We start from the raw sequence: 18,121 nt of genomic DNA, 5'->3' as shown, positions 1-18,121 counted from the left end.
GGCACCGAGTCCCGGACCCCACTGCTTGCCTTACCTAGCTGTTAATTAAGGAATCGCATCTCCAGACCAACCCTGCAGAGTTTGGAAAGTCTCGAGAGCCTCTGAGAATAGCCACAGCCATTAGCAAAGTGGCAACACTTAATTAAATTCCCTTGCACGTTTAAAAGCTGTAGGGAACCAAGCCAAGACAATCCCCTTCCTCAAAAAAAAAAAACCAACCATCTTTGGGTGGGATTCCTCTCTTCCAAGAGCCAACTTAATTTTCACGTTCCCTGCAGCGGGTGTGTTGATGAAGGGAGCCTTCCCCCAGCACTTACCAGGCTTTCTCATCACTCTGCATTTTCTCCCTACTCCAGCATTTCTGACTCTGCCTTCTCTTGTTTCTGTGGGGGAGGTTTTCCACTTTATTTTCTGGCAGTGGTGCTGATTTCTGAAAATACTTATTATCTCCGTAACCTCAGACAGCCAATTGCCCGGGAAATTTCTCCCCATCCTTTTGAGAAGCCTCTTATGCAATTACAGGCAGCAGAGCCGGTATTTCAGCATGTTTCTGCCATCGTGTGTCCCCCACAGTTCCCCTCTCGCTTACCACCAGCCCCACTCAGCTGTGGTCTCGGCTGTAGCTCAGCTAAGCTATCAGCAGTGCCTAAAAGCCTCTCCAAGCCCCATTTTCCAGCTTTCCTTTGGGGGGTGCAGAATACCTGGGAAGATCCCTTGGAGAGCTCCATGCTTGGTCCCCCAACAGGTTCATCGTTTCTGGCCCTGCTGCTGTGTTTCAGCATAAGGAGGACTGAACCGTCCCTTTTCCATGTGTGTTATTTGGGGCTGTTTTTTTTCTCTTTTTTCCCCCATCCCCCCCCTCTGCCTGGTGTGTCTGGCACCAGGGCATCAGCTGCTATCTCCCTGTCTTTCCATCCCCCAGTGTCTGTTACCTGATCTCCCTGCATCTCGTGGGTATTGCAGGCAGTGTAGAGCAGGGAGGTTTTGTAAAATTTCCAGATATCTTCAGAGGAAGAAATCTCCCTCTTTCCTGTGCACCTCTGTAGCAGTACTGAACATACGCTAGTCCTTTCTCTACAGGCTGAGTGCTGTGAAGGTGCCAATGGCTAAATAAACACCCTTGTCTCACCTGTAGCTCAGTCAGGCTGCTTGTCACTGCGCTGCTGGCTTCTATTGAACCCTGGCAGCCACAAATCCCTCTTCTGATCCTGTCTCAGGTGGACGCAGGAGAGCTCTGCTGTGGGACATCTTGGGCATCACGCTGACAGCCCTCCCCGACCCCCGTCCCTCCACGTCACTCTGAACGAGCTGCAGGACAACCGGGGGCTGTTGCTGCAATGACAGAGGGCACAGCAGTCCCCCTGCCTGCACCCAGAGCCCTGCTGCTTCCCAGTGCACTGCTGCCATCAGCCAGGTAATCTTCGTAAAACCAGCAGGGAAGAGCAGGGGCGAAGGCTCACGCAAGCACCGCAGCCCAGTTTTGGCGCTGCAATAGAGCCACATCAGCTGAGAGACACAGCTCCTCTTCTTGGCAGATGGGAATTCATCAGATTTCATTCTTCTTTCTGATCTAAAAGGAGAGAATTGTACAAACAGGAGAAACTACATAATTTTTAAAATTCTTTCTCATTTGAACAGCAACTGCTGTTCTCTCTAAACTGCCCACCAGCCTGCACCAAGAGGCACCTAGACCTCAATGTCACTGTGCACAAAGCAAAGCTTAACGCGGGAAGGAAGGATCTACACATCGTAGCTTGGTCTTACTTCAGATGGGGACAATGCTAGCACGTGGTGTCTGTGCGAAGTGCATGTGAGCAAGCTCCACTCTTCTGAGTGACATTTACTCCTGAACTTAAGCATGTGTAAGGTGGTGGACTTGTCATTCTCCTGAAACAAACCTGTCCCCCTCTGTTAACCAAAGGACAAATGTTTCCTCATCTTTTAAGGAAGTGTGACCAGTTTCTCAATCTTTTGTTCATGAAAATTGTTATTACCTACACACGGAGATTATTTTGTCTTTCATGCAGAAGCTTGCCTTATTTCTTTTTTGAAAATGTGATTGTGTGCAGGAAGGGGAAGACCTTGCCCTGACTGAAAAGAACTGAGAAGGACAATTTCTTCGTGAGTGTTGCAGGGAGACAACCAAGGGATTAAAAGGGAGAGGTAATAATACAGTTGACGAAGTAAAATGCCTGTGTCTAAGGAGCTGAAAGCACAGGGATGTACAACACAAGGTGACCTGACATGCAGCAGGCCAGGAGTCCTGCACACAGGGAATGCAGTGGCAATGTGGTGCTGTCGTTCACTTCCACTGTTCACAGGTTTATGTGACAGAAGCTGGGGTTTGTGAACAATTTTTGCCCATGCTGTTTGCTGTTGGACATGCCAGCACAGCCTTGTGTCAGATGGCAGAGCCCACCGTGACAGCTTGGCGAGGAGCCGCTGCTGCCACCCAAACCGAATGCAGCAGTTTGGCACTGGGATCTGCAGGGTGCTTAAGGTTATGGTCTGCGAGCTACCAATAAATGTTTGAGGTCTGTTGGATTTTATTTATGGCTTATAAATGTGGTCCTGCTGACCTAAATACTACTTATCGGTAGTTTTCCTATGTAGTTTTAGGTAGTTTTGTAGGAGCATGGTAGGAACCAGGAAGCCACATTCACTCATGCTTTTGAGAAAATAGGATGAAAGCAACTATTTTTGCAGGGATGGGCTTTCTTTGCTAGCTGAGAGAGGCCTCTTTTTCCCTTCCTTCCCAACACTAGAAGAAAAGACAGGAAAAGCCAGTCTGGCCTGCTGTTTAAGTATTTCTGTGCTACAGGTAGCTGTCTGTTGTCAAAACCAAAGACTGATTTGGCCAAAACGATGGGATATGACATGTCTGAAAATAGAAAGAGTGCCCATATTGAAGGGAGATAATCCACTCTGGGTGTCTCTGAAGTGCTTGTGGCTGAAAGGTCTGAGGAGGATTTTGTACTTATTGCTTTATTGCTGAATCAGGTTGTTGGAAATTAGCCTCCTACCTGGCAGGTCATGGCTTTTGCAGGCTCCCTAGCAGGCTGCATTTCTCTGCGCAGTGAGGGCTCACCTATCATCAGGCCATGACCTGTGTTGAGCTTGAATGCATTTCAGGATGGTCCAAATCAATTACTGTTACTTCAGCAGAATCAAGCATAGGATTATTTTAAAAGGGTTTTAGCTTTAAAAAAAATAAAAAATAAAATCTAAGCAGACTTGTGCTGGCTAATTATCAATAAGTCTATCTATATACGCTGGAAGTTATACATAAATGTCTTATGACTTTCCAATCTGTTTAAAATTGCAGGGAGGCTCAGGCCTATCACCATCCACGTGACAATGCCTTTTAGCTTGGTAGAAACCCTGAAATGAAGACATCCAACGACAGCAGCAAAAACTGCCTAGGAACAATCATCACATTCAGCTAAGGTGCATGAAACACATTGCAAGGGACACCAAACGCCAAAATAACCAGGTAAAAGGCAGCATGATCTGTATAGGTGATATAAAGGGAAAAATAATATAGAAAGAAGGACTGTACATAAAAGTTGTTGATGCGTACCTAATGCCTTGCTTGGGCAGAGTGAGGGGCTGGCAGGCTCTGCTCTGCTCTCCTCAGGTGATCTTCCTGCAAGCACTGATGCAGAAATGTATTAGGCCAGAAACAGGACACATACGGAGTAAAAACCACTGGGTGTCCAAAAAATAGTTCCCTTAATAAGGTCAGATATTGTTAAAAGAAAATTTGCTGAAGAAGTGAAATGAGTACACCAATACTTTTTTTTTTTTTCTAGGCAGAACACAGTGAATGAAAATACAGCTGATAGGTTACTTTTCTGTCATTATGTTGTGCTCTTCCTTTCATCTGTGGATGAGGTCTCCATATTTCACCCTAACAACTCCCCTGAGCATTGATCTGCTGCTCTTAAATCCAGTCCTTAATGCAATTAAGTTTGCATCAAGAACCCGTGTGGCTGTGAGCAGCCAACATGGAGGAGCTTTTAGCTGACCCAGCTTATGAAGGTGTAATATTAGCTGATTTGAGAGTAGAAAATCATCAAGAAATAAAAGGTGTCCATACACAGAAGAGAAACGTAAAGGAAAAAAAAAAGGGAAGAATTCTGTAATGGCCATAATTGGGTACATACCCCATTACCCAAGTTATATGCAAACAGTTCGCCCATCCCCTTGGTGACTGCTGTATTCACCACACTTCTTGGTTAGTAGGCTCTCTGTGATTTCTCATTAGCCAATTACTAATTACTTTCAGGGAAGGGGCTTGTGTCCCCCTCTCCTCATCAGTGTTTCTTACTGAGTAGCTGTGATAACAGTTGTCTTTTGTGGTTTTTCTCAGTGCATTCAAGGAAGGAACTGTGACACCTGGCTTGGGCCTATGAACTCTGTAAGGAGCAAGCACCTAAAACTATGAATCTCAGTGACTACATCTCTTCGTGGATCTACATCTAAATATCTTAACGGACAGTCTTTCATATTAACAGTATAGTGAAAACCTTAGCTGAACAGGGTCTTCAGTGTAATGGAAAGGAGGCAGCCAGATCAGTTTCATGAGGCCATTATATTAAAAGGAAAAAAAAGGCCCCTTGAGCCAGTGTATCAATGATTATTTATACTGATCAATATCTAATGCAGTAGAAAGCTGTCCTAAATCAGGCTGAGGTTGTCTGTGGTTTGTGGGCAAATCTCTCCTGGCTCCACTTTCCTGGGTCATTTCTACTGGAATAAGAGCATGTTAGTTACTGCCATGTAGGAGAATATAATATACAGATTAAAAGTACAGCAGCCTTTTGGTTAGAAATCCGAATTGCTCTGTCACCTGAAATTACAGTGAGATAAATCCTCTGACCAAAAAAAAAAAAAAAAAGTTAGTGTCAAAACAGGAACCTAAAGAGTTTTTTGATTGTTGAAATTTCACTTTGAGGAAATAGAGGAAGAAACAGATTTTTTTGTTGTTGTTGTCATCACAATGCATTACTTTAACTAAGAAAAAATACTGGATTTTTTTTTTAACATTTGTTTGCTAGAAAATTTGTTTCATTTGCTGTGCCAGCACCCCATTGGTAAGTGTAGAAATGCTGGAGATGATCCTACCCCAGGGCATGTCTATAAAGATAACAGCTGCACCAACTAAGCAGCATTTTGTTCATACCTGTATTTAGTATTTATTGCCATGAAGGTCATGACAATGGTGCCCCATTTTGAGTGATTATTTTGTTACTATCTAGGTTAAACTGAAATAGGACACTGTGCATCTGAAAAAAGCCTCCCTATGGAGATATGTACCACGGTAATGAGATGAGAACCCAAACTAATTGAGTTATTTTACTCTCAGAGCATGCGTAGATGATCCTTATTCCTACAAAGTATTCCTACACATTAACAGAAGTGAATGAAATTTAGGGCCTGATCCTTCTTTAGAAACCAGTATGAATTTTGTAATTGGTTTAAGATTAGTAAGGTTTATGATTTTAAGAATGGTCCTTCACTGCTTTTAGAGACAAAATGACGTAGAGGATCAGATCTACAGTCCCTGATCTGGCTGTACAGATATTGTCTATGAGGGTATCTCCCCTGCTGTAGGGCTGCAGCTGTTTCTACATTTCTGTGTTATCCTGCTAAACTCTTACAAGAGCATGCTCCATTTCCAGTGATAATGAACCAATTAAGAAAGTAAAATCAGCCAGCTTTCTTTTAAAAGGAATCAATTTAATTTAAAATTTTTAAATATACTAGTGCTCTCCAGATACTGAAATTACACTCTTTCGTGTTCTTAATACATTTGAACAAGATCAAGTAGCAGCAACAAAATATTCCATTTCCATGGAAATCAGCATAGTTTTCTTTGCATCTAATCAGACCACTTTGCTGAAAGCTAAACTGTTTATTTTTAACCTTTCAGAAGATGAAAGCCTGCCATGCCTTTCATGTCAGGAGTGTAGCTGCTCTTCTCTGCTTCATTAGGTCTTTTGGCTTCAGCCTCACCTGAAAGTGAGATCTGGGCTGTGGGACAGCAGATGTGTGGAGGATGCTATTACCTCTTCCTACCTATGTAGGAAGGAGCTAATGCAGAAAAAAATTCAGGTGGGGGCAAGAGCACTCAAGTGAGGGAACAGCCAGATGGAAGGAAGTAGCAGAAGATAGCATAAGGAGGGGTAGGGCAAGGGAGCAAGTAAATCAGCAGGATTTCCTAAAGTTCTTCCTTTTCCTGCCTACTCCCGCACTGCGGTCTCCTCCTTGATGCGGGTATGTTAACTTGATGCTTGTGAGCATGAGCAGGACAGTGGTGGACAGTGGTGCTAGGCTGATATGTCTTGGGGAGGTAGTTTTGGTGTTTCAAATTTCTTGGGAGGGTCTGAAGCTGGTGGTGGTTGCAGAGCTCCTGTAGTCTGAGCCCATGAGCTCCACTGCCAACAAACCCCACTCAAAGGATCACGTCAAGATTACTTGTATTGCTGTTGGTAAGACTTTTTTTTTTTTTTACCCTCTCTCTTTTTCATTCTTGGTCTCAATAGATATTAACTTCTTGATGTATCTGTTTGTCCTTGATGTTGTTAAAAGTGACGTATCTGAGCATAGCTGAAAACTAGCTATAGCACTTCTGCTTTCTTTATCCACATTCTTGTTAAAAGCCATAGCAGCATTTGAGTACGGCTTGGGACGTGAATCTCCAAGGGTACGAGTGGATATCAGCTCATCAACTTAATGGCCAGTTCCCTTTAATTACTCTCTATTTTGCACAGCAAAGTTGTGCAGAGGTTATTTATCTCTGCTGATGACACACGGCAAGGAACCAGCTCCTGCTCCCTGTATAACAGCCGTGACTGCTATTAAGAGCAACCAGCAGTGAAACTGCTTCCTTGCCAGTAAAGTCAGTAGCTGCAGCTCCTAATTCATAGGGCACCAAGCCCTTGCTCTGACCCTTTCACTGCGTACATAAGTTACTCCAGGGTTGAGCTGGGGAGAAAGCACAATGATGACCATAAGGACCTGATGGGAAAGAAACAATCTCCCTCACTTTACTGTGAGTTGTTAGCATTCAGATAAGATTCTGATTAAGGTTTTCATTTATTACCTATTGATCTGTGATATTTACCTACTATCTCTTTTTTCTTTTTCTTCTTTTGATTGATTTGATCCAGCTAGATAGGAACTAGATACATGATTAGTCTTAGGTTAGCCGAAGCTGAATAGTTGAGTTAATGAATGATCCGCTGACAATACTAATTGCTCGGTTTGTTGATAGACTCCAGGAACCACAGCAATGCAAACTGATATTTATAACAGGTGTCTGAAGCTGGCAGATGTTTAGGGAGAAGGAGCAGATAAGCGGGATTAGGGAATTTCAGAAAAAGTTAACCTTTTCCCTTTCTGGGCCATGCAGGCCTTGCCGGAGGCGTCATTGCCAACAAAATAAGGCCATTGTAAGATTTATTGGCTCAGCACAGCGTTTATTTAGTGACAGTCACAAAAGGAAATTGTGTGAGCATGTGCAGCCTGGAGTGTTTAATTGCCTCTGTGCCAGGGCTCCAGTGAATGTGTGGGGAGAGCTTCCCCCATGTATGAGCAGAGCCTTTCGCGATACATAAACCACCGAGCCTTTGCAAGCCTGCAGCATCGCTGCCGCAGGGTGATGGGAGCGGTGCCTGGGGAAGGGCGGCGGGGCGGTGTGCTGCTGCCTTCAGCAAAAAAATCACAACTCTTTCTATTCACTTCTTCCTGTCTGTTTTCCCTAAAGGGAGTTATCTTTTCTTGCCCGGTTTTCCTCCTTTATGAGCGCACTTTTTTCTTTTTGGCATTGAGAGAAGAGGAAGAAAAGTAAGTATGCAGGAGGAAACAAAGGAGGGAAGGATAAGCACAACCTGAAAAATCATTTAACTTCTTCATTGCTGCCTAAAATTAGGAGACTGTTTGCGTTTTTTGTTTGGTTTGGTTTGTTTTTTCAATGTAGAAGTCATTTAAAATATTTTTTCCAAACTCACCTATCAAGCAATAGCTTCAGTGTCTCATTGAGTGAGTAACAATGAAATAGTTTAAAAAAAAAAAAAAAAAGTGATGTGACTGAGGAAAGACTTCAGGTTTTGTATAGCTTCTTCATTACATATTACAGCACTTAATGCTGCTTTTACTGATGTCTTCCACACTTGGTGTGTAACCTGGCTGAACTGCTTGGCCTTGAAGGGGAGCAGCAGGGGCTGCTTAACCCCGTGAGGAAACAGCCCGTGTCGGAGGAGGCAACCAGCCCAGCACCCTCTATCCTTCCTCAGCAAGGGACAAACAGAAAAAGGCTGGGTTTTGTGGTGTTTTGGGGTTGTTGGCTGTTGTTTTTCATTTATTTGTTTTTCCTTCCATGTAACAGGCTGCACACAGGGCTGTGGTAGTGTGGAGGGAGGGAGCGGGGTGGGATGCCGGGGCTGAGCTGGCTCTGATGTCCAGGAGAGACCTTTTGGGGCCGTGCCTGAAGGACAAGGGGAGCTCAGCCAGGAGGGATGCTGAAGATAGCCACCTGCAAGCTGGGTTCGGGGTGGAAACTGGAAAGCACAGCACGCTGATAATCAGAAAGGGTCTGGTTTAAGGGCTAAAATGAAATGTTCTGTATTGCTGTAAAATGATGAGTCTCAAATTTTCCGGTGGTGTGTAGGATTCATTCCTGGGCCCTGCGGTTTATGAGATAATGGGCTGTGTAACTGCTCCTCATCTCTGTGACTAACGGCTCCTCTTTGGCACGCGTCCTGGAACTCAAAGCAGTGTAATTTTTAATTCTTGATATCACAACTAATTATACTATTACAACTAGCTGTAATATTACAACTAACATTATTCATCCTAGCCTTGGTCATTCTTTCTCTTTTATAAATCCTACTTGTGCGCAGATTAAATTCTGAGGCTATTAACGCTTTGATTACGGTTTAGTCATATTAAATTATCCCTTGGTAGCAAGGCTGTCCTGCCAACCACATTGATACATGCAATTAATTGAGAAGATAACCGGTAGTTTGATGTGAAGGCTGTGCCTGAGTAGGACGGCAAGCGTCGTGGAGCCTGGTGCAGGCTCAGGTGTAGCCTTCCTCCTCCCTTGCAGTGAGGCTGCAGACAAAAAGGAGTCGGGCTGTGGAAGGGGACAGGGTTTGATCCATCCTCCACGTTGCCCCTGTCAAGGCTTAGTGGCTGTATGCTGGAGCATTGCTGGTATTTAAAGCTTCTTGGGTGACACAGGAGGGAGAAATATTGGGAAGAGTGAACCAAGTTACCTTCAGATATTCTGCTTAATATTGCACCTCCATCCTTGCATTTCCAAAGGGCCTCAGGGAACAAAAATCACTGATTTTGAATGCTTCAGCCCCAGCACACAATACTGCTGCCCACCTGTGTGGGTGCCCTCTCAGGGCACTTTCAGCAGGATGTTTTAGGGTCCCTAAGGGCTGTGTGCCACGGAGCCTCCTATTACTAAGCAAAAAGCTTTGGGGGTAACTTCCAAATTCATGTCACTGCGGTATTGAACAGCCCCAGGGAAGCAGCTCCATGTATAATTGCTTTTTCGGCAGCACTTGTCTGTGGATGGGAGATGTAGTGGATGGGCACCATAGGCACAGCACAAAATGTTCCTGCCTTATTTATTTCTCTTTCACCCCACTGGGATAGACAATGAGCTACGATTTTCTTTTCCCATAATTATCAATACAGCGGCTGGTAAATGCTCCCTTGTCTTCTCACCAGTCTCAAAGGTTACCTTGTTAACGAGGAGGTTTTCAGATATTCGCCACTGGTGTTCCCTTTGGGGGGGAGCAGGGTGTCTTTTAATAGTTGTTTGATGCTGTTCACATGGGCAGGCTGCAAGATAACAAGGGAAATGATTGTCTGCTTCGCTGATCAGAGGCTGTAATAATCGCTCGTAGCTTGGTGCTACGCATCCAGCTCCTGACAAACCAAGAAGCATTTGCCATTTTGGCTGATGTTATTTTTACTCTGACACATACCAGTCGGGTATGGTTTTGTTGCATCTAATTGCAACTGATCTTTGATTATTATTTTTTTTCTTTTGTCTCCAGAGGCATATCTTTCGGAGTGCCAGCAGCAGGCGATATGATTTCAAAGCATTTGGGAATGCCAATTAAAGCTTATTTATGCAATGATTGGACTGCCTCAGAGCTCAGTGCCCACCACAACACACTGTGGCCTTAGAAGAAGGGAATTTGCTTTCCTGCCTGCATCGGATGAGGAGGGAGGCTTTTGTGATGTCGGCTACTCTTCTTTGGAGTTAAACATTTCAGATCATTTTTTTACATCTGCAAAAAGTAGTGTGTCCATCCTTATGTGGAGGTTGATTTTTCACCTTCATTTTTTCTCTATATACAAATTCATGTTCTTGCACATAAAATACCAGAAACATATGTCCCCAAAGGAAGAAACATTTTGTCTTACTAATATTTAAAGGGAATAACATTAACTCTGGTTTCTCCTGATTTGTTAATTCCACTAAACCAATTTGGGTGAAGTTGACTTGTGGTGTGTGGTGTCACAATTTTGCTTGGCTGTTTTTTGTTTGTTTGTTTGTTTGAGCACAAGTGGAACTTTGTCTAAAAAAACTGTAGGACCTAGGGGCTCTGTTTCCAACATTAAATATCCTATATTTTGGACATCGGGTAGGATGGCTTCTGTTGCTGATGCACTGGGATCTTCCCTCTGTTCTTCATCCTACAGGGTGGGCAAAAAGTGTGCAAACCCTGCTGATAAGCTTCATCCCTCCTTCTCTTTCTTTTGTTAGTTGTTACTGTTCCCAGAAAACTTCTTGCATTTGGGTTTGGCTGGTCCTGTTGCCCTCTCCTGTGCAGCAAGTGTTTTGCTGCCTTAGCACTTGGCAGCTGGGGGAAATGGTTGGCCACACTGCAGAATTGAATGAGATTTCATCCTGTGGCCCAATGTATATGAAGCTCGTGCATTCTATAAATAAGCAGGCTGCATATGTTAGGGCACCAAAGTAGGAGGACAACATCAGAAGATATTTACTGCTTGCCTGAAGAGCAGTCAGTTTAAATGAAAGCTTTGTGGCCAGATTTTTCCAAAGAACTCACTCACGTGATTGAGGTCAGCTCTCATTTAGCCATTAAAATTAGCAGCAGGGCTTCCAGGCAAACTGGCTGTTTTGGGTGCTGAACAACTTTGATGGTCTGGCCACGAAAGTCCCAGTAAGGGTGCTGAGTGTTAAGAGAAAATCAGTTGTTTATGGAATTTCTCTAACAGAAGTGGACCTCCTGGAAACACGTCCCTCACACTGCCTGCTGAGCTCTTGAAAATCTACTTCTGCCTTCTACACAGGTAATGCAAGGTGCATACAGATAAATACAGGTACATAACATACATGCATAGCTGGAGAGCTCTTCAGCTGAGCAGTTATTGCAGCTGCTGAGCTCCAAAGTGATGCAAGATTGAATGAGAGTAGTCAACATGGTACACCACGTTCAACAATAAAACAAGAAAATGGGAGTATAGCACTGTATCCCCAGAAATAGTAAGGCTTAAAAAAGACTCTTCTCTATTCACTCCTGTTTTTCTTGTTGCTGTTCTTTGTCTTTTTTTTTTAGCTCTTTGTTTTTTAGCCTAACGTTTTCACTACAATGAGTAGGGTAAGATATATTTTTAGAAAACAATAAGGGTCTCATGAGGCTAGAGCTGGAACTAATGAGAAAAAGACTAATTGGGATGGGGCAAGAACCAAATGATAATGATTCACTTATTATTCTGAAAATTTACCATGAAAAGGAAGTGATAACAACTGGGATTAATATCAGGAAGTCAAAATGCAAGTGAGACCTTTAAGTCAAACAGAACAATAAATGTTTGTTAAGAAATGAAAAATTGAAATACTCTTTTTGAACTTTTCATTAAAAAAAACACTTTATTACATGAACTATCTATAAAATATTTTTCCATATATCCTGCCGAAAGTTGTTCCTTCAGAAAATACCTGATCCCTCTTTCTTTCTCTGTGTCACGTACTTTAAGTTTAATGTAAAAAATCACAAGATTTGGTAATACAGGTGGCAGCAAATGAAATCGAAGACCTTCGCTGACCTGCTTAGCAGTGAAAGATGCCCTGCCACACGCTGCCTGGTTTGTCGTAACTCATGCACAAATGTGCAGGACAGCCTGGCTTCTTAAAAACCTGCACTCCTACATGCCGAGCTCACTGTATGCATTAACTTAACCCGTGTTTGCAAATGAGTGCTTTTTGCAGAGCGTATTTTATTACATGAAGAATAGTCACGTTTGCCAAGATACTGGGTTTGATTCACCCAATAGCTCAACTCATTTTTGAGAAATAATAGTAAGCAGAGAAGGGTAGGTGGTTAATAGAGCTTTCTGGGGCTATAATAGGGAAAGCTGTAATTACTACTTATTCCATGTTTCATAAACATGCAGTAGGAAGGGATTTGCATGTATGCCTTAGTGTAGATCCTTTAGTTTAGATCCTTTACTGTGCTCTTTTCCTTTTACTGTTTGTGTGTGGATGGCGAAAATACAGTTCAATAGACAGAGCCCAGCTGATCCACCATATTTCAGTATTTCAGGCATTTACAACAAGGGCTTTCTCATCAGCTGCCCCAAAATGTGCCCTTATGAAGCACTACAACAAGCCTGGGAGCTGGTGCTCTGCAGGCTTATTCCATGTTTTGGTGCCATTTTGATGGGAAAGTAATCAAAGCAACAAAAGCTGTCCCTAATTGCTAGCTACTATAGATATAATACAAAAAAGTATTATTCAAAGCAGAACTTTTGGCAGAAAAGACCTTGCAAGGCCATTGAATATATCTGCAGGAGAATCTGCAAGTTCATTAATCACTTATGGTAAGGAGTTTTCTATTTTTCATGAGCTAGGAAATATATTTATAATTAAGACAAATGAAGAAAGGGTGGTTCTGCAGCTTTCTTTATGGCAGTAATGGAAAGTCAGAGCTTTATTTCAAGAGTATACCTGCCATCCGCTGGGAGCTGAAGCAGGCACTGAGCGATAAGGCCATGGCCTTTGATCATTTGTCAAAATTAAACCTCACTGAACATCCTTGCTGAGTGAAATTCAGCCCTCGGATATACAGGTGGTTCTTATTAAAGACATGCTTCTAAGAGCTAAATACAGCTATAGGGGTCTTATCCCCCCAAAATCTGATCAGGACATAAAAGCATATTTTTGCTATCATTTATATGGAGGGAGTGGTATTATATAAGTGAATGAAGTCCTGCAGAGCTCTGATCAAAATAATCTTTGTGGAAACTATTAAAGTGGGTTTGGCTATCTCAGGTTTTTTTTTGTTATTATATCTCTGCCACTGATCACCTAGAACAAAGTTTTCAGGCTTTCCAGGAAATTAACTGAAGATCAGTTACTGTGCTGTCTTCCAAATTTATGGTTCTGCAACTAACTACAGACCCAGATGTACGGTGATAAATAATCCCTCTTGTCCTCTAGCCCATCAAATAGAAATTTGCTTCCTTGGGAGTCGGCAAAATGAAATTGGTGCATTACAAAGAAATTTATTAAAAGGTGCATTCAATCCTTCATGAAACATGAGGAATCGTCAGTCCTTAGTATGGAATGAGATTTTCTTATTTTATTTTTAATATGAATGTCTCTGAGAAACCCAATAGGAGAACTGTCATGGAGGAAGTTTACCTTCTGAATGTCAAAAGCAAAGGCCAAACCTGGAGCTGATTAATGGCTGCATAATCTGGCAGTTCAGAAACAAGGAGCTGAGGGTCATAGCTAAATTATTTGTAAGGTAATTTGGCTTGACCTTAATGAGGGCTAAAGTCCCACAGACCATGGAGGAGTCTATTAATCTCTCTGGCACTGGAAGCACTTGGGGATTTCTCTTATTGTGTCATTGCAAAATCATTTGTCATTTGTGAAGTCTCATGGAAGACAAGGTTCTGTTTATTTTTTAATAAATAAGACTAACAATGATAACAGCACGCAACTGGAGATTAGAGTTCAGCATCTCTCTGTTGCTGGGGGAGTTGTTTTTTTCTTTAGATAAGTTTTTTTTGAGCAGGCAGAGGAGCACATGGCGCTGCGATAGGGTGAGCAGGTGATGGTGGCAGCGTTGCTGGATGGGTCCCTCCAGGCTGCTCAAGGTCACAGTCCAGGAAAAAGCTCAGAGGTGACTCTAGTCCTTCTGGCTGGTTGCTTTGGGCCCACTGGGAACCCAGTTTAAGTGGCTAAATGGTGCCAGGACACAGGTGAATGCCCCAGAGGCAGGTGGATAAAGGGACTTTGTACTAATCAGGCTGTGAGAAGATTGATCCCGTTTCTTCCTTTGAACAAACTTTGTTTAGCACATCGCTTTGTCCATCTTGGGCCTTCCTTGAAGCAGGTAAGGTGCCATGATGGGATAAGAAACTCATGGTCACCTTAGAGAGAAGGTAACTGAGGAATGTAACTCATCTGAAAGGTTTTGCTTACAAGTAAACAGAAGCAGGGTTGTTTCACAATCTGGTAGTTAGTGAATAATAAAAGTGCTTCCTGCACATTTCCTGCCTTCACCATACAGCACAGTGCTGGTACCTTCACCTGCTCAAACTCTTGCATTTTTTCAGTTGTTCCTGGCCCTCCTGTCAGCAGCTGCCGAGGAGCTCATCTATCAGATGCCTGTTTTGTGCAGACGTTTACTGGAGAGAAAACAAGAGCAAAATGTTTCCTCCCAGCACCACACTGCCAGGGAGCCGTACCTGGATTTTTTCTGTAAGTCTTAGTGTTTGTGCAGGCGTGGATTCAGCTCCTCATCTCCTGACTACAGCACAGGCTTGGCCCAGTTTTCTTCACGTGAGTAAATAACCATGGTGATTACTAGGCATGAGCAATGCATCTTAAATTCCACTTTGTGGATTATTTTTGCATTAGTGAGAATGACATAAGAGCATCCTGTGGCTGTTTGCACACCTGCTTCCTCCTATGCTTATTTGCTAAGGGGCTGAGGTTCTGGTACAGTGTCCAGTTAAGAGGATGCAAAAGCTCCCAGTGATTTCAGTGAGCATTGCTCTCAGTTGAAATCGCTTTTGTCAACAGTCTTTGCTACTTTCCTTCAGAGAGGGAAAAAAAAAAGTGTCATTTTTTAATAGGGAGAATCATCTGTGCTCTTTTGCTGCCTATGTTTACCCTGTTGCAGATTCTGCTTTGCCTACCCGGTTTCCCTACCAATACTTACTTTTTTCATGCTTCCAACAAATCCCTCCTGGACCTGCTCTTTAGGGGCTAATTTTCAATCTGCTCTTTTATTTTCTCACGCAGCAAATCTAGCTGCTATTTTTTTTCCCCAGTCAGTTACTCTGCCGCATGCTGTTTTCCAGGTTTTGTTCTCTCCCTCTCTTCTTTGTCTTCCCTCAGCTCTCTCCATGCAGGACATTGCATGGGACCAAAGTGCTGGTGTGGTCTGTGCCTTTTCTCAGGTTCCCTTTCTGTTTCCTTCATCATTTCTTTCTGATGCCCCGCTGGATAAGAAGTAATAAACAGAGAAAGCTGGGGAAAGAGGCAGAGTGGCCATGCTCCCAGAAATAAGAAGGCAAAGGCACCAGGTGGTAGACAGGAGTTTGACATACAGTACCTGAGCTCTCCTTAGCTGTTTTGTTGCTTGTGCTAAGGATAGCTGCCATGCTGTCACAATTTTGAAGATGCAAAAAGAAGTTCAGACACTAAAACCAGGCAGGTATAATGGAAGCTATACAGATCCCTGAGTGGTGCAGGCTGCAGGAGAGCAGCTGTAAGCTACTGGGCTGCTCTTTAAGAGTGTCAGAGGAAATTTGGGGTTCCCATCCTAGGAACAGCAGGCTGAGGAACAGGCTCAAAGTCAAGGCTTGTATTGCTTGTAATGGGTTTTGATTCTAAAATAGTGGTGGATTTTTTGTTTGTTTGTTCTTAAGTGATGTTATTCGGAATTCTCTTTTAATGGTAGTGTTACTGCCTACTCTGGAAAGATATTTTAGCTGTTTAGACACCTCAATATTTCAGGGAGATCTCTTATTTTAGTAGGGAACTAATTTCATGTTAACTCGCAGCAGTGTCTTTTGCAACCTGCTTTTAATGGGAAGAGCAAAGATAAATTCAATATAGCGCAGAACATAACAATAATGTACAGCATCTTCTTCCATCCCCTTTTGGGGCAGAGCTGCCAGCCCATGTTACATAGAGCTCTCTGGTGGCGGCAGAAGATGTAGAAAGTGCTGCCATCCATCTTCGCCTGCACTTAGCTAAACCTATTGATGTTCACTGAGCGTAATGGCAAAAAGGCTTCCACAGCCATTCAGCTCCAAAAACCTGAGTTATCATCATCATCACCGATGTATCTCAGTCTGACTGGAAAAATAATTTGTTGGTCCAAGTATCTTGTAAACATGTGCATTTGATTCAATTTCATCGAGGGCTGTCCCTCACTGTGAATTGGAAAGTCTCATCCTCAGGTGAAGGAGGAATAAAACAGCGAGCAGTTTGCTACCACCACCACCCTGGCTCTGGATCTGATGGGAAGGGATCAGCACAAATGTGAGTTGCCCCAGGAAAAGGAGATGCTCGCAGGCATTGGGAGCTGGTCCCTGTTTTGGCTCAGTGCAGCTGTCTGGGCATGGACCAGGCTCAGCAAAAAACCTGAGGTTTGTGCTTCTCCATGGGGTCGCTTGGTTTCAGGCTCCCGGGGTGTCTTGACCACAGGGAAAGGGGAAAAATTCAAATTGCTTTTCCACTTGTACATCACTGGGTAGGGATAGGGTTGGCCTGGCACCAGCTGATGGCAGGCAGGGTCTCTCACTGCACAGGCATACGGGTATGAGCAAACAACAAAAAATTAGCACCTACTCGTACTAATGGCCCTGTTAAGCTCAACCTGTGTATGTTACCCATCTGCACAAAGCAAAATTAGTGTCCAGACTAGATTAGTCACCGAAGGCTGTGAATGCACAGCTGTTTGCCAAATTGTGTTTTTTTGTGTGTGTAAACTTTTACTGATAGCAATTTGAAGGCAGTCATTAGAGCCATCAGCCTTTGAATGAGAGATTTCAAGGGACACTTCAGTATAAATCTGCTCCTCTGCTATAAGAAATTATTCCTGATTTGCTCTGGGCTATGGAAAGCAATTACAGGAATTTTGCACAATAACCTGTTTCTTCCAAACAGGAGTAGCACTTCTGGCCATAAACAGACACACTCTTACTTCCAATTAACTGTGTAGGTGTGTAAACATACAGAAAAATGTTTTTTCAATCTGAATTTAATGACCAGAAAATGGTTGGAAGAAAATCAGCATGAGACTCTGGCCAGTCTTATACCCATCTGCAAAGCAGCTGGTTTTGTGAAAACAGGCATACCCCTCCCCATTAAATCATAAATAGTGCAGACTTTACTCCTTATCGGCTCCTAGGTTCCAAGATTTAGGAAAGGCTGTGGTATTCACTTTTGGAGCTCACCTTGCCATAACTCACACTGCTCCAGTTTTCTTTCAAACTTCAGCAGTGTTTTTGTCTATCCCAGAGTGCTCCAGAGCTGCTTTGTACTCCCTGACTGCTGCTGAATTCATGCCCTGGGGATATAAATGTTAGAGATGCAACTGGTAACTCAGCCCAGCCATTAAACTGCCTTGTATCGACCTATTTCTATGAGCAGCTAACAATGAGTGTGTTGCCTCTTTCAAGCTACAGTGAAAATGCTTTAATCTTATTATCATTATTATAAAAATAAGTCATTACTTATGTTCAAAGCTACAGTTATCTGCTCTCCCTGCCAGCCCATTCCACTGCATTAATACCAGTATCTCTAAAATGAAGCTTTTACTCATATGACTCCAGTGCCATTGAATCTGTTCGGAAATCCTGAGAGCAATTTCTTAAATAAAAATTGGGCGGGGAAAGCAGAGGATCTTCTTATTTACCTTCAGAGTAACATCCTTTAGGACTTTCTCACTGGGTGTTCTCAGGCTGCCTCTGCAATTAGAGGACTTAATTGGTTTTAAATGAAGGCTGAGATTCCCATACCCCCCAGGAGCGGGAGTTTTCATTAAAACCACCGCCCAATATCAGGAGACTCACAATTAAATCCCTGAGCTGCAAA

General features: G+C 43.1%; 1 long non-coding RNA gene across 1 annotated transcript in view; it reads left to right on the top strand.

Moving 5' to 3' along the window:
* The window catches only part of LOC308193017, a 73,572-nt gene that overhangs the window by 33,897 nt on the left and 21,554 nt on the right, over positions 1 to 18,121 (top strand). Inside the window, exons 4-8 of the long non-coding RNA XR_013949309.1 lie at positions 1,218 to 1,414; positions 2,070 to 2,163; positions 3,326 to 3,493; positions 4,373 to 6,494; positions 14,626 to 16,671. This is a non-coding gene — a long non-coding RNA (uncharacterized lncRNA). The remainder of the gene's footprint in view (positions 1 to 1,217; positions 1,415 to 2,069; positions 2,164 to 3,325; positions 3,494 to 4,372; positions 6,495 to 14,625; positions 16,672 to 18,121) is intronic.

The sequence above is a fragment of the Anser brachyrhynchus genome (assembly GCF_964034855.1).
Source record: "Anser brachyrhynchus genome assembly, chromosome: 3".
Taxonomy (NCBI): Eukaryota; Metazoa; Chordata; class Aves; order Anseriformes; family Anatidae; genus Anser; species Anser brachyrhynchus.
Note: the sequence above shows the minus strand (reverse complement) of the source record. Positions and strands in the feature narration are given on the sequence as shown.